Here is a 12,355-nt window from a genome sequence, read left to right on the forward strand (position 1 = left end):
TCTACATATTAGACCAGAGAAACTGAAAAGAATAATAGTACCCACTGCTGGAGTGGATATGGGTGTCTCCTCTCCTCCAGGGAGAGCAGAAAGTGGACAGCCTTGCAATCGGGTGATTTGGCGATAAATCTCAGAAGACTCCTTTCCCAGTGACTATCCTCTAATTTGCAAAACCATCAGAGAAGATTTAGCACAAGGATGTTCATTACAGTATTGCTCTGAACAAGAGAAAATTATAAAGACTTTAAAGAGAGGTGGCTGATTAAATAAACTTGCATATTCAAAAAGTTAGCCATAGAATTACTATATGACCCAGCAAGTCTACTCCTGGGTCTACAGCCCAGAGAATTGAACACAGGTGTTCAAATAAATATGTATACACATGTGTTCATAGCAGCATGATTCACAATAGCCAAAAGGTGGAAGCAGCCCAAATGTGCATCAATGAATGATGGATCCACACAATGTGTCCACCCACACACTGGAATATTATTCAGCCGTGAAGAAGAGTGAGGCCCTGACACAGCCACACAGTGGATGGACCTTGAACACACGATGCTCAGTGAGAGAACCAGACACAGAAGGACACACGGTGTGTGATTCCATTGATGTGAAATGTCCAGAACAGGCAGATCCACAGACAGAAAGTGGGTTCGTGGTTGCCAGGGGCTGGGGAGGGCATACGGAGGGACTGCTAATGGGGACGGGGCTTCTGTTCTGGAATTTGATAGTGGAGACAGCTGTACGACTCTATGAATATGATAAAAACCACTGAATTGTACACTTTAAAATGTTTAATTTTATGCTATGTGAATTTCACCTCATTCTTAAAAAAAGGGAAATAAAAGAAAAATAAATAGACTCTTACATTGGCAAACACAACACAGCTATCCACAACTGCAAAAAAGATGACTATCGACTGGCTTAAAAAGATTCACAATATGACTTGAAGCAAAATAGAGGTCACACACAGCGTTTCAACTCCCAATTTATGAAATGCATATATTCTTATCCCCAAGCATATCTGCATGAAAAAAGCCTGAACTTGCATGGATCAGAAAAAGAGAGGTCCAAATGCGATGTGGAATCCTGTGTGGGATCCTGGAACAGGAAAAAGACGTTACAGAAAATCTGGAAAAACCCAAATCAAGTCTGTGAGACATAATCCAGTGTGTACCAGCGTTCATTTCTGAGCTGTAACAAACGCAGCGGCGACATAAGATGTTCGCATGAGGAGAAACTGGGCGGAGGGCTCTGTCTTATCTTTGCAACTTCTCTCTACGTCTAAAATTATTCCAAAATAAGTTTATTTTTTTTAAAGGGAGAAACTGCTCTTTTAGTTCCAAGAAATGAAATCACCAATAATTACATTTTCTCCGTGACACATTTCGGTATTTTCTAATTATTTCTGACCCTGGTGACGTATTACTTCTTTAACCAGAAAGAGCTGCTAATGTTTTAGTGCAGGCTGCAGACGACGTATGAAGCCATTTTTGTAAACTTGCTTAATATTTATGTACAATTATTTTACATGAACGAACACGTTTGCATGTAAGAAATCTCAGGTCTCTCTCTGGATCGGTGAGATGGATGTTTTTTGCTGTGCTGGTTGATTATCCTCATTTTACTACAGTCTTGCCACCATAGATATGCAGTGTTTCTGTCATAATAAAAAAAAAATAATGGGATTTATTTTTCTATCCCTGAAACTTCCCCTACGGCCTTGCACGAATTTGCCCAATGACCTTTCCCCATACCCGCAACAATTGATCCTTAATCAAATATTCAAATGGGTGCTTCGAGGAAAGACACAGTGATTCGGCAAATTTGATGATAAATAATATTTCTTTGCCTCCCTCTCCCCCCAACCCGGTTGCTACTTGCTTCCCCAGTATCCCCCCCCCCTTTGGCAGCCTGGCCCCAACGTCGCCCCCAGCCCCACTGGAGTCTTGCAAATATCTTTTGGTTTTAAGGGTTCCCTGGGGAAGCCTTGTTCTAAATGAGGTGTAAAAATCTAAGCGGCACAAAAAAAATAGCGCGAGGTTGGAATCAATATTCTCTTCACAGCTCCATCGATTAACAACCATATTCTTCATTTATTAATTATGAAGGGGGATTTCAGAGCCGCCGTCTCCTTCTTTCGCTGTGACATGGCGGCTTCCCCCATCCCTGCTTCCCGCGGCTGCCTCCCTCCTCCGCTGCCTCCCCAGGTCTGGGGCCGTGGTACCCTGGCCTCAGCATCCCTCAGGCCTGGGAGAAGAGGAGGGAGGCACACCTGCCCCCACCTGGTGGTCCACCAGGTGCAGAGAGATTTGGCATCAGCCTCGCAGCAAATTATTCTATTTCTTTGCTCCCTTGCTGTTTTTTTTTTTTTTTCTCCTGTCTCCCTCGCTAGAACTTAAGCTCCTTGCAGGACCTCACCTGCTGTTTCCCTGATGTGTTTCTAACGCCCAGCACACATGCTCGATAAAGATTTGCTGAGCGAAGAGCAGGTGGAGATAGAAGAGAGAGGGCAGCCCGGGGGAGAGCAGGAGGGGAGAAGAAGAGACAGAAAGCGGGCTCAGACCGTGGTAAATTCCGGTGGGTTGGCCCACGGAAGCCTTGCTGAGGCCACCATGGGAGTGACAGCTGGCTTTGGCTCCAGGCGGTCCTGGCATCTCCCCTCCCTAACTGTGAGGGCTTCCATTTGCTCATCTGTAAAGTGGCACCTCCTTCAGATGACATGACCCCTCGTGTCGACCCTTGTCTGGGCTGAACTTGGTTGTTCATATGAAGGTGAAATGTCCTCCATCTGGGAACTCATGGGGCAGGGGCCAGGTCAGACTCAATTTTATCCCCAGAGTGCAGCATCAGGACGGCCCAGAAGTGACCAATGAAAAGGCTTGTGGTAGACACAAATGGATGGGTGAATTGATAAATAGATGGGTGGGGGGGCGGTAAATGGATGGATGGGTGGAAGGATGGGTGGGTGGGTGGATGGGTAAGTGGATGGATGGGTGGATGGAAGGGTGAAAGAATCAGTGAATGAGCAGGAGGGTGGTTGGGTGAATGGGTGAGTAGAAGGGTTGATGAATGAATGGGTGTGTAAAAATGGATGGGTGGACAAGTAGGTATATGAATGTGTGGATGGGTGGGAGGGTGGATGGATGGGAGGAAGGATGAGTGGACGGCTAAAAGGATAGATAAATGGATGCAGTGAATGGATGGATGAATTGGTGAACACATGAGTAGGTAGGTGAATGATTTAGGGAACGGATGGTTAGATGGGTGAGTGGTTAGGTAGATGAATGAATAGGTGGGTAATGCATGGGAGAATGGATAGACAAATGGGTGATTGGTGGATGAATGGATGGGTGGATGGATGGATGCATCAATGGGTGAATGGATGGGTGGATAACTGGAAGATAGATAAATGAATGGATAAATGGATAGGAGGATAGAGGGCTGAATCAATAAGTAAGTGAGTGGATGGATGGATGGATGGATGGATGGATGGATGGATGGATGGATGGGTGGGTGGATGGGTGAGTGGATGGATGGATGGATAAATGGCTAGAAGGATAGATAAGTGGATGGATGGATGGGTAGGAGGATGGACGGGTGAATCAATGAGTGGGTGAGTGGATGGATGGATGAATGAGGCATGGGGTTCATTGGTGAATGTATGGCTTGTTGACTGTGGGTGGATGGCTAAATGGACCAGCGTCTTGGTGAAAAGGCAGATGGCCAGGCGGGTTGGTGAGTGAATCAGTGGGTAGTTGGATGGATGAATACATGGACAGACACGTTGGTGAACGGGTGGAATAGTGGGCATACAGGCGGGCAAAGGGACTTAAGTGGGATTATTTTGCACAGGTTACTGTGCAGCCCCTAAGCTTTCTGGAACTCTCTTTCCTAGTATTTATTGTGCCTGCACAGGTGCTGTGCGAGGAAACCTCGGGCTGGCTCAGGGGCGACCAGGTTCTCTGCGGAGGAGGCACACGGGGTGGGGGGGAGGGAGGGGGACCTACAGAACGGTCTCAGGAGAAGCCGAAATAGCCACTGGACTTGGAGCCGGCACCAGGCACAGGCCTGGGGGGCGAAGAGCAGGATTCCAGGCACCGAGGGACCCTTGGAGGGGTAGGAAGCCCCTAGACCCAGCCGGGGCTCCTTCCTGAGGACCGGCTAACACCTGGAGCTGGCCCCCCACCTTCCAGGGCTCCAATGGCCTCTGCGCACCCCCACCGCCCCCAGCCCGTCCACGCTCTGCCCGCGCTGACCCTCCTCCCCTCCCTGACCCTGTCTGCGCCCACCCACCGGCCCCCAGTCCTTCTCTGTGCGGTTGCTGGAGGAGAGGGAGGCTCCGTGCGGGGTGCTGGGGTGCAGAGCCCGGCAGCACGAGCTGTCAGCGGCAGATCTCGGGGAGGGGCGCCTCCGCCCGAGGTCGATGGGAGCGGGGGCCCGGGCTGCGGTTTATACTGAATCCACGAAAATCACCGAAGCTTGAAAAGTGCTCGATACGCCATCGATCGCTCTCTGCTGATCGGCGCCCTGCGCAGCCGGCTGGAGGAAGGGCCCGCGTCCCCGCCCCCCGTGCGCCCCACGCGGGGCGCCGCAGCGCACCTGCCCCGCCCACCCGGGCTCCAGCCCCGGGGCCAGGGGAGGGCATCCCCTTGCGGGGGGCAGACCCGGCTCCTCCTCCTCTGCCAAAAGCCCCCCAAACCACCCCCCAGGGCCTTCCGGGTTTGCTGTGTGGCCCTCGGCCTTCAAAATCCTTCCGCGGCTGTTGTGGGTGACGTGGAATTAAGACAGACAACCTGGCTTGGGAAAACAGGGAGCATCCACGGCCGGGCTGTGTGACCCTGCGTGCGTCTCTTAACCTCTCTGGGCCTCCGTTGTCTTTTCTGTCAAATGGGTACGGTAACACAGGTAACCACGTCAGGAATTCTTGGCTTCCTTAGCGTCTCCCAGTTCTGCATTTTCTTCCATCTTTTGGGGGCCTCCCCTTTCCTTCTCAGCTGGGGGAAAGGGTTTCAGGCAGACGGAACAGCATGTGCAAAGGCTTGGAGGCTGGACACACATGGGGCATTCAGGCTGTGACCCCTCTTTGAAAGGACCATGAGCGAGGAGGGGTGAGGTTGGCGAGCACCTTCTAGCGCAGCTTGGGTTTTTAATCCCCCGGGGGCAATAGGGAGCCAGGGGAGGATTTGGAGTAACATAACTGGGTTAGCATCTTCCCCCTAAAGCTGTGCCTGGGGCCTGGCGGGGCCTGGCCTCATCCGCGCCACCCCCAGGGCCCAGTGGTCCCCACTTCCTGCCCTTCTCCCTGGCTGACACCACACTGGCTCCCAGGTCCTTTCAAGCCCAGATCTGAACTTGCCCCTCCCCTGCTCTAAGCCCTCCCATAGCTCCCCATCACCAGTTCGGGTACCTTGGCCTGAGGCTCTACACAACCTGTGACCTGTCCAACTGCACGTCTACCCACACAGCTTGCCCTGCTCTGCCTCACGCTCTGGCACAGCCCAGCTGTTATCACTCATGTTCCCACCCCACCAGGCCCTCGTCCACCTGCCTGGGTTCCGCCCCCACCCAGCAGGCCTGCTAAGTCCCTCCTCGCCCTCCAAACCCCCACTGCAGCGCCCGCCCAGGCAGAGTCTCCCAGACGCCCCCCACCCTGGGGCCTCCTCTGGGCCGTGTCTGCTTCTGTGTCCCCAGCCTGCGACTGGAGGGCCCTCTGGGGGGCTTGGCATCGTCCTTCACGGGGTTGGGCATGTGGGGGTCAGCTGTGAGTTTCAGGATAAACAAACAGGTAGAAGGAGGAGGCAACGGTAGCAGAGATGGGAGGGGGGCTTTGGGGACAGAGAACCAGAACCTTCCTCCAACAGCCGGGGAAACTGAGGTCCAGTTGGGGGGTCCTGCCCCGCTCAGCTCCCTTTTGCTTTTGAGCCCAGCCCCCAGCCCTCACCCAGCATGAGCCCCCACCCCCTACCAGTTCCCGAGAGAGAGAGAGAGAGAGAGAGAGAGAGAGAGAGAGAGAGAGAGAGAGAGAAAAGCGAAGTGAGACCAGTGGCTTCCTTCCCCAACTCCTTCCACCGGAACCCTCCTTCTGGACTCTTCGGGGGGACTCCTCCCCTCAGGCGCCCTGGAGTCCCAGCCGCCACCCCGGGACCGCCATCTGACCTCTGCCGGAGCAGGGGCAGGGGCCGCCCCCTCCCCGCCCCTCGCATCTTTCTCCCCAAAGGTCAGCAAGCTAATTCCGTTCCTGTGTCTCTCTCACACCTCGATGATTAATAATTGAAGAAAATGCATTTCTTCAGGGGCCCCGGATAAATCAGAAATAGCTACGGCCTCTAAATGCTGCCGGAGGGCTGGGGACGCAGGTGAGGAGGGGAAGCCCCGAGAGGGGGTGTGGCCTTCTGGGGGTCTAGCAGCCACAGTAATACTGAAGAATCGTTTCAAAATCATACAATGGCGGCAGCAGGATTCACTCACTGAGGACTCGATCTGCATCTCGGAGGCACTTGCTCAGGCTTTTGGAGTCGTCCATCTCACTGCCTTCATTTTATAGATGAGGAAACTGAGGCCCAAGTCGGGGGCGGTGAGTGGCCCAAGGTCGCACAGCTGGGATTCAAACTCAGGTGGGGCGCGTCCCACACCTGGGACTCTGCCCAGGACCCCTCCTGGCATCTTCCCTTCAATTGAGATCTCGAGGCACGGTCCCATGCGCCTGGGACCGGGGGTGTTTGACCCCATGTGGGGCTTGTTCACTGCCTAGGATCTGCTTCACGGAAACTGACGAGGTCGAAAGTCCCTGAGGTACGCCGGTGTTCACAGCAGCGCAATTCACAACAGCAAAGGGTTGAAACAACCCGTGTCCATCAGCTGATGATGGATCCACACAACGTATCCACCCACACACTGGAATATTATTAAGCCATGAAGAGGAGTGAAGCCCTGACACAGCCACACCGTGGACGGACCTTGAACACACGATGCTCAGTGAGAGAACCAGACACAGAAGGACACACGGTGTGTGATTTCATTGATGTGAAATGTCCAGAACAGGCACATCCACAGACAGAACGTGGGTTTGTGGTTGTCAGGGGCTGGGGGAGGGGATGGGGAGTGACTGCTGATGGGGACGGGGTTTTATTTTGGGGATATGAAAGTGTTTTGGAACTAGGTAATGGTAGTGATTGCACAACCTCGAGTGTGTACTAAATACCACTGAATTGTACACTTTAAAATGGTGAATTTTATGTTATATGAATTTCAGCTCAATTAAAAAGAAAAACATATGACGAGGGCAGCCCTTCCCAGTCTCTGAGCATCTGTCTGTGTCTGGGGGATGCTGGCTTCCCACGAGGTGGGGTAACAAGCTTTCAATGCTCCTTGTCCAGTTTAAGACATACAAGGGTGGGAGTCTTTATTACCCACGTTCTCACCCCCAGTTGATTTCAACCTGTCCCACTTACCCTATGATATTTTGCCATTTGCCAGAACAAAATGTGCCAGGACTAACCTTGCTGCCCAAGCAATGGGGATTGATAAACAGTGGATGTCTCGTCCATGGGTGGAATGCTGGGTGGCTGTTAAAGGCGATGGAGGAGGAGACATCATAATGACATAGAAAGATGCCCATGTGATACAGTGAAAGTCACAGACTCACATGAGCCCCAGGCCTCTTTCAGCATTTTCCCAGGGTCCTAGCCCAGAGCCAGTTATACCCAGCAATTCCTGGGACCCTGGAGAAGAGCATCCTCATATCCCCTCCCTCTATGCCCACTTGTGGTGAATTGACTAGTGTCCCCTCCAAAAACCATGTCCACCTGGAACCTCATAATGGGGACTTATTTGGAAATACAGTCTTTGCAGATGTAACCACGTTAAGATGAGGTCATCCTGCATCAGGGTGGCCCCTAAATCCAATGACTGGTGTCCTTATAAGAAGAGAAGAGGGAGGCCAGTCCCATGGCATAGCGGTTAAGTGCACGTGCTCCGCTGCTGGCGGCCCGGGTTCGGAACCCCAGGCATGCACCGACGCACCACTTGTCAGGCCGCCAAGCTGTGGCGGCGTCCCACATAAAGTGGAGGAAGATGGGCACGGATGTTAGCCCAGGGCCAGTCTTCCTCAGCAAAAAGAGGAGGATTGGCATGGATGTTATCTCAGGGCTGATCTTCCTCACAAAAAAAAAAGAGAGAGAGAGAGAAAGAAGAGGACACGCAGAGACAGAGAGAAGATGGCGATGGGATGCGGTGAGGCAGGGATTGGGGTGATGCATCTATGGGAACGCCAAGGATTGCCGATAACTCTCAGAAGCTGGGAGAGGCGGGAAGGACCCTCCCCTGGAGCCTCTGGCGGGAGCATGGCCCTGTCACACCTTGATTTCAGACTTCTGGCCCCCAGAATTGGAGGAGAATAAATCTCTGTTTTAAGCCCTCCAGTTTGTGGTACGTTGTTACGGTGGCCCCAGGACACTCATCCACCGCCAACCTTGGAAGAAGGAAGAGAAGCGCAGAGGAGTGCTAGGGGGGCTGGGCCTCTTATGTTTCCCACCGCATTCTCGCCTCCTCAGGACCCCTCATCCGACAGGCGTTGCCCCTGTTTCTAAAGACGGGCGGCTCAGACAGGGCAGGTCAGCGGCTGAAAGCCACACAGCAGGCTGGGTGCAGGGCCGCAGGACCTTTGTGATGGCGGGGAGTGGGGGATCAGGGGCCTCCAGGACAATCAAGGTCCAAGGAAGCATCAACAGACCCTGCATCTCCTCCCCGTGTGAGGTAGGTTTGTCCCCTCCTGCCCGGCCTCAGCGCCCCTCCATCTGAGGCTGACCGGCGTCTGACCCAGGGTTCAAAGACCTCCATTTTTATGCCAGTCTCTGGAAAACCTCTTGGCTTTAAAACCAGACAACTCAGTGGAATGAGGAGGAGACAGGAGATGGAGGGAGGAGGGAAAAAGTGAGAAAGAGTGAGGAGGGAAAAGGCTGGGAAGAAAACAGAAGAGAGCGGAGGAGGAGAAGGTGGGAAGCAAGAAGAGAAGGGCCTCTCTCGTACCGGCCATGCTAGCCTCGTTCCTCCTGTGTCCTCATCTGGAAAATGGGGACAGCTTACCCAATGCTGGGGATTTCGAAGACCCAGCGCATTAAATAATTTAGCCCAGGGCCTCGCTCACTGCATATGCTCCATAAATATTATGAGGACGGTGAATCCCAGGCAGAGCAAAGTGGGAAGGAGCGGGAGGAGTGGGGACCGCCCTGTCTCTGTAACAGCTGCAGTCTCCGAGCCGGTGACATCCCCCCCTCCCGGCCTCAGCATCCCATCTGAGAACAAAACATGGCTGATGCCCACTGAGATGTGACACCTCACTGAATCCTCACAAAAGCCCTGCAGGGCAGGTACCGTCTGTACCCTCCGTCGGGGGGGGGGGGAACCCCAAGGCTCAGAGAGACTCGCCCACATGCCCGAGGCCACTCAGCTGGTGGGTGGTGGGCACAGGGTGCAAATTAGGGGAATTTGGCCCCTGCGTCCACCTCCGGGAGGAAGCCAGAAACCAGCTGACCCCTCGGCTGGGATGTTGGAAGATTTTAAGTGGATGGTCCAGCAAGCAGGCAGCTCTGGATGAATGTGCGCTGCCGCTGATGCTGTTGTTGTTATTATTATTAAAAGGAGCAGGAGGGGAGGAGATGGCGGGTGGCGGGGCACCCAGGCCCCTCCCTTAAGCCCTTCTCCGAGCTTATTAAGCGCCTCGGGCCGTGGCGATCGATGGCCACTGGGCGCCGGCTGCAGCATCCCTCCCGGCCCCGGGCCGCGCATGCGCCGGATTGATCGCAGCATCTCCGATCCATCGCCGCGCCGGCCCCGCCCCTCCTCCCCGGCCCGCGTTGCCGGGCAACCGCGGCTCGGCGCGCTCCCATTGGCCGGCGGCCGGCCGGGCTCCCGGGCGGCGCGTGGTCAGTTGGTCAGCGCGGCCGCGGCGTGGCCGGGGGCCTGGCTCCGGGCGCGGGTCGATGCCGCCTCCCATCTGACCTTTCCTGGCGCGGGGAGGGGGCTGCGGGCGGGAAGGGGGCCGGGGAGGATGGAGCAACCCGGTCCGTCTTGGAAAAAAGTTTATTGACCCGTTTCTTATCTCGGGGACGCACGGCTTCCTGCGGTGGGGGCGATGGAGGGGCCGGGGTGGGAGTGAGGAGGTGGCGAGGACCCCTCCAGCTCTCCCCGTCCCCGACATGCACACACGGGGCGCATCCACGAGCTGTACCTGGCCACCTCCCTGGGCTGGCTGGCCCCATTCCCTCGATGGGAGAACAAGGCTTGGAAGGGCTCGGCGGCTTGCCAAGTCACAGATTTATAAGGTGGAGGTGGGCCTGGTACCCGGAAAGTGTGGCCCAAGAGCTTCGGATTTTCTCTGCCACTCCAGGGTGACCACTGCACCCCCCAAAGAAGGCCAGAACATTTACCCCGTGCTCACTGGGCTCCACCACTCGCTGCCTATAGCCCACGAGGCTATGAGGAGGAACAGTGATTTAAATTAAAATGTCGTGCTGAAATCAAGGGCTCAGGGGTGCTGTGGGATCTTCGGGCCTAAACAGCAGCCCCCTCTCGCAGAAGTCCAAGGAGGCAGGACCCCGGCCAAGACTTCAGAAAAGACACTGGTGGTTTTTAAGGGGGTGTGAGGTGCCCTAAATCTTCCAGCTCAGTAAAAAAACCAAATCCCTAAGCCCCCGACGAGCGATTGGGCTTATTAAAATGAACAACTAGATTTTGTCAAAGGAGGGTCTACTGTGAAAATGCAGATGCTGTTTATAATAACATGGTAGAGTTTCCTGTGTGGGGAGAAAAATATTCCTTCTTTGAGGGTGAAAAACAGGATTGTGTGATTTTTAAAAAATTTTAGCATACATGATAGTTTTAATTTTTTTCCCCCAAAGCCCCAGTAGATAGTTGTATGCCATAGCTGCACATCCTTCTAGTTGCTGTATGTGGGACGCGGCCTCAGCACGGCTGGAGAAGCGGTGCGTCGGTGCGCGCCCGGGATCCGAACCTGGGCCGCCAGCAGCGGAGCGCGCACACTCAACCGCTAAGCCACGGGGCCGGCCCAACATGATAGTTTTAATATGCGTGCTGTGGCAAGTCCAGTGCTAAGAGATTTATTTAAATGGTCTCAATTAATCTCCCCCCACAACACCCCCAAATTGGCGAGGTTTTACAGAGGAGGAAATTCTGAAGGCAATTCTATAGAAAAGGACAAAACCATGGGCCACAGGCGCAGCCGTCTAAAATCAGTCTGGTCCTTTTGCTCAGGTGTCCCGGCCTCTGTGCCCTGCACGGACAGGCGTTACAGAGCTGCCGTCTTCGGGTCACCCCCCGCCCCAAATGTGCGCATTCATTCTACTTTATTTTTCGCATAATGCTGCGCTCGAGTCTCCAGTCTCCTTCCCCGGCCTTTGCATTTCCAATTCTTAACAGCTGAGGAAGGTTGCATTGACCGGTGGATTGTGCGGCAGTTATTTTTGCAAGCAGATGCTGGAATTCAATTTTTATTTTAACCTGGTTATTGAGTGGGGGGGGGGAGGTGGAGGTTGGCCGATTGGCGCTCGAGATGAGAAAGCTGGATTTTATCAAGGGATGAGCTGTTCCCAAAATGGCTGCTTGGGTTTGTGAGGGATGGAGGGTTTGGGGGCAGCCCTGAAGGAGAGTGTGTGAGCGTGGGCGAGCATGCGACTCCGTGTGCGTGTTAGTGTCTGAGTGTGCGAGCGAAGGTGTGAGAGCATGGGCGTGTACATGTGCGTGTGAGTGTGTGCGTGGGCGCACGTGACTGGCTTGCGTTGTGGGTGTGTGTGCGCGAGTGGGTGGTGTGAGGGCGTGAGGAGAGGGAGGGAGGCGAGGCTGTATGTGATTGTGCGTAATTTCAGTGTGTGTGCAAGTGTGTAAGTGTGCAATGCATTAGTGTGTGAGCATGTGGTGTGGGTGCAGGCATACGTGTATTTTTGTGTGTGAGCAGGTACGTGTGTGTGTGCATGAGTGTGAGCACGTGTATGGGTTCATACATATGATGCATGCCTGTGTATATTGGTGTGTGCCTGTGAGCATGCGCACTGTTTTGCACACGTGTGAGGGTACGCATGGGTGTTGCGTGTGTTCATGCGTGTGCACAGGTGTGTGCCGGTGTGCGTGAGGGCGCATGCCTGCACCTCCACCCCCGGACCTTCCTCTCTCGCCCAAGGTCAGCTCCCAACCTTCTGCAGCCGCTCTGGCCCTACCGGGCCTCCCTGCTGTCACCACTCTGTCCTCGCCTCAGGGACTCTGGTTCATCTGCTCCCCTGCTGACCCTGCTCCTCAGGGCTCCCTTCATGCCACCTGCCAGGTCCTCCCAGGTCCGCCA

This window comes from Diceros bicornis, unplaced genomic scaffold (assembly GCF_020826845.1).
Source record: "Diceros bicornis minor isolate mBicDic1 unplaced genomic scaffold, mDicBic1.mat.cur scaffold_67_ctg1, whole genome shotgun sequence".
Lineage (NCBI taxonomy): Eukaryota > Metazoa > Chordata > Mammalia > Perissodactyla > Rhinocerotidae > Diceros > Diceros bicornis.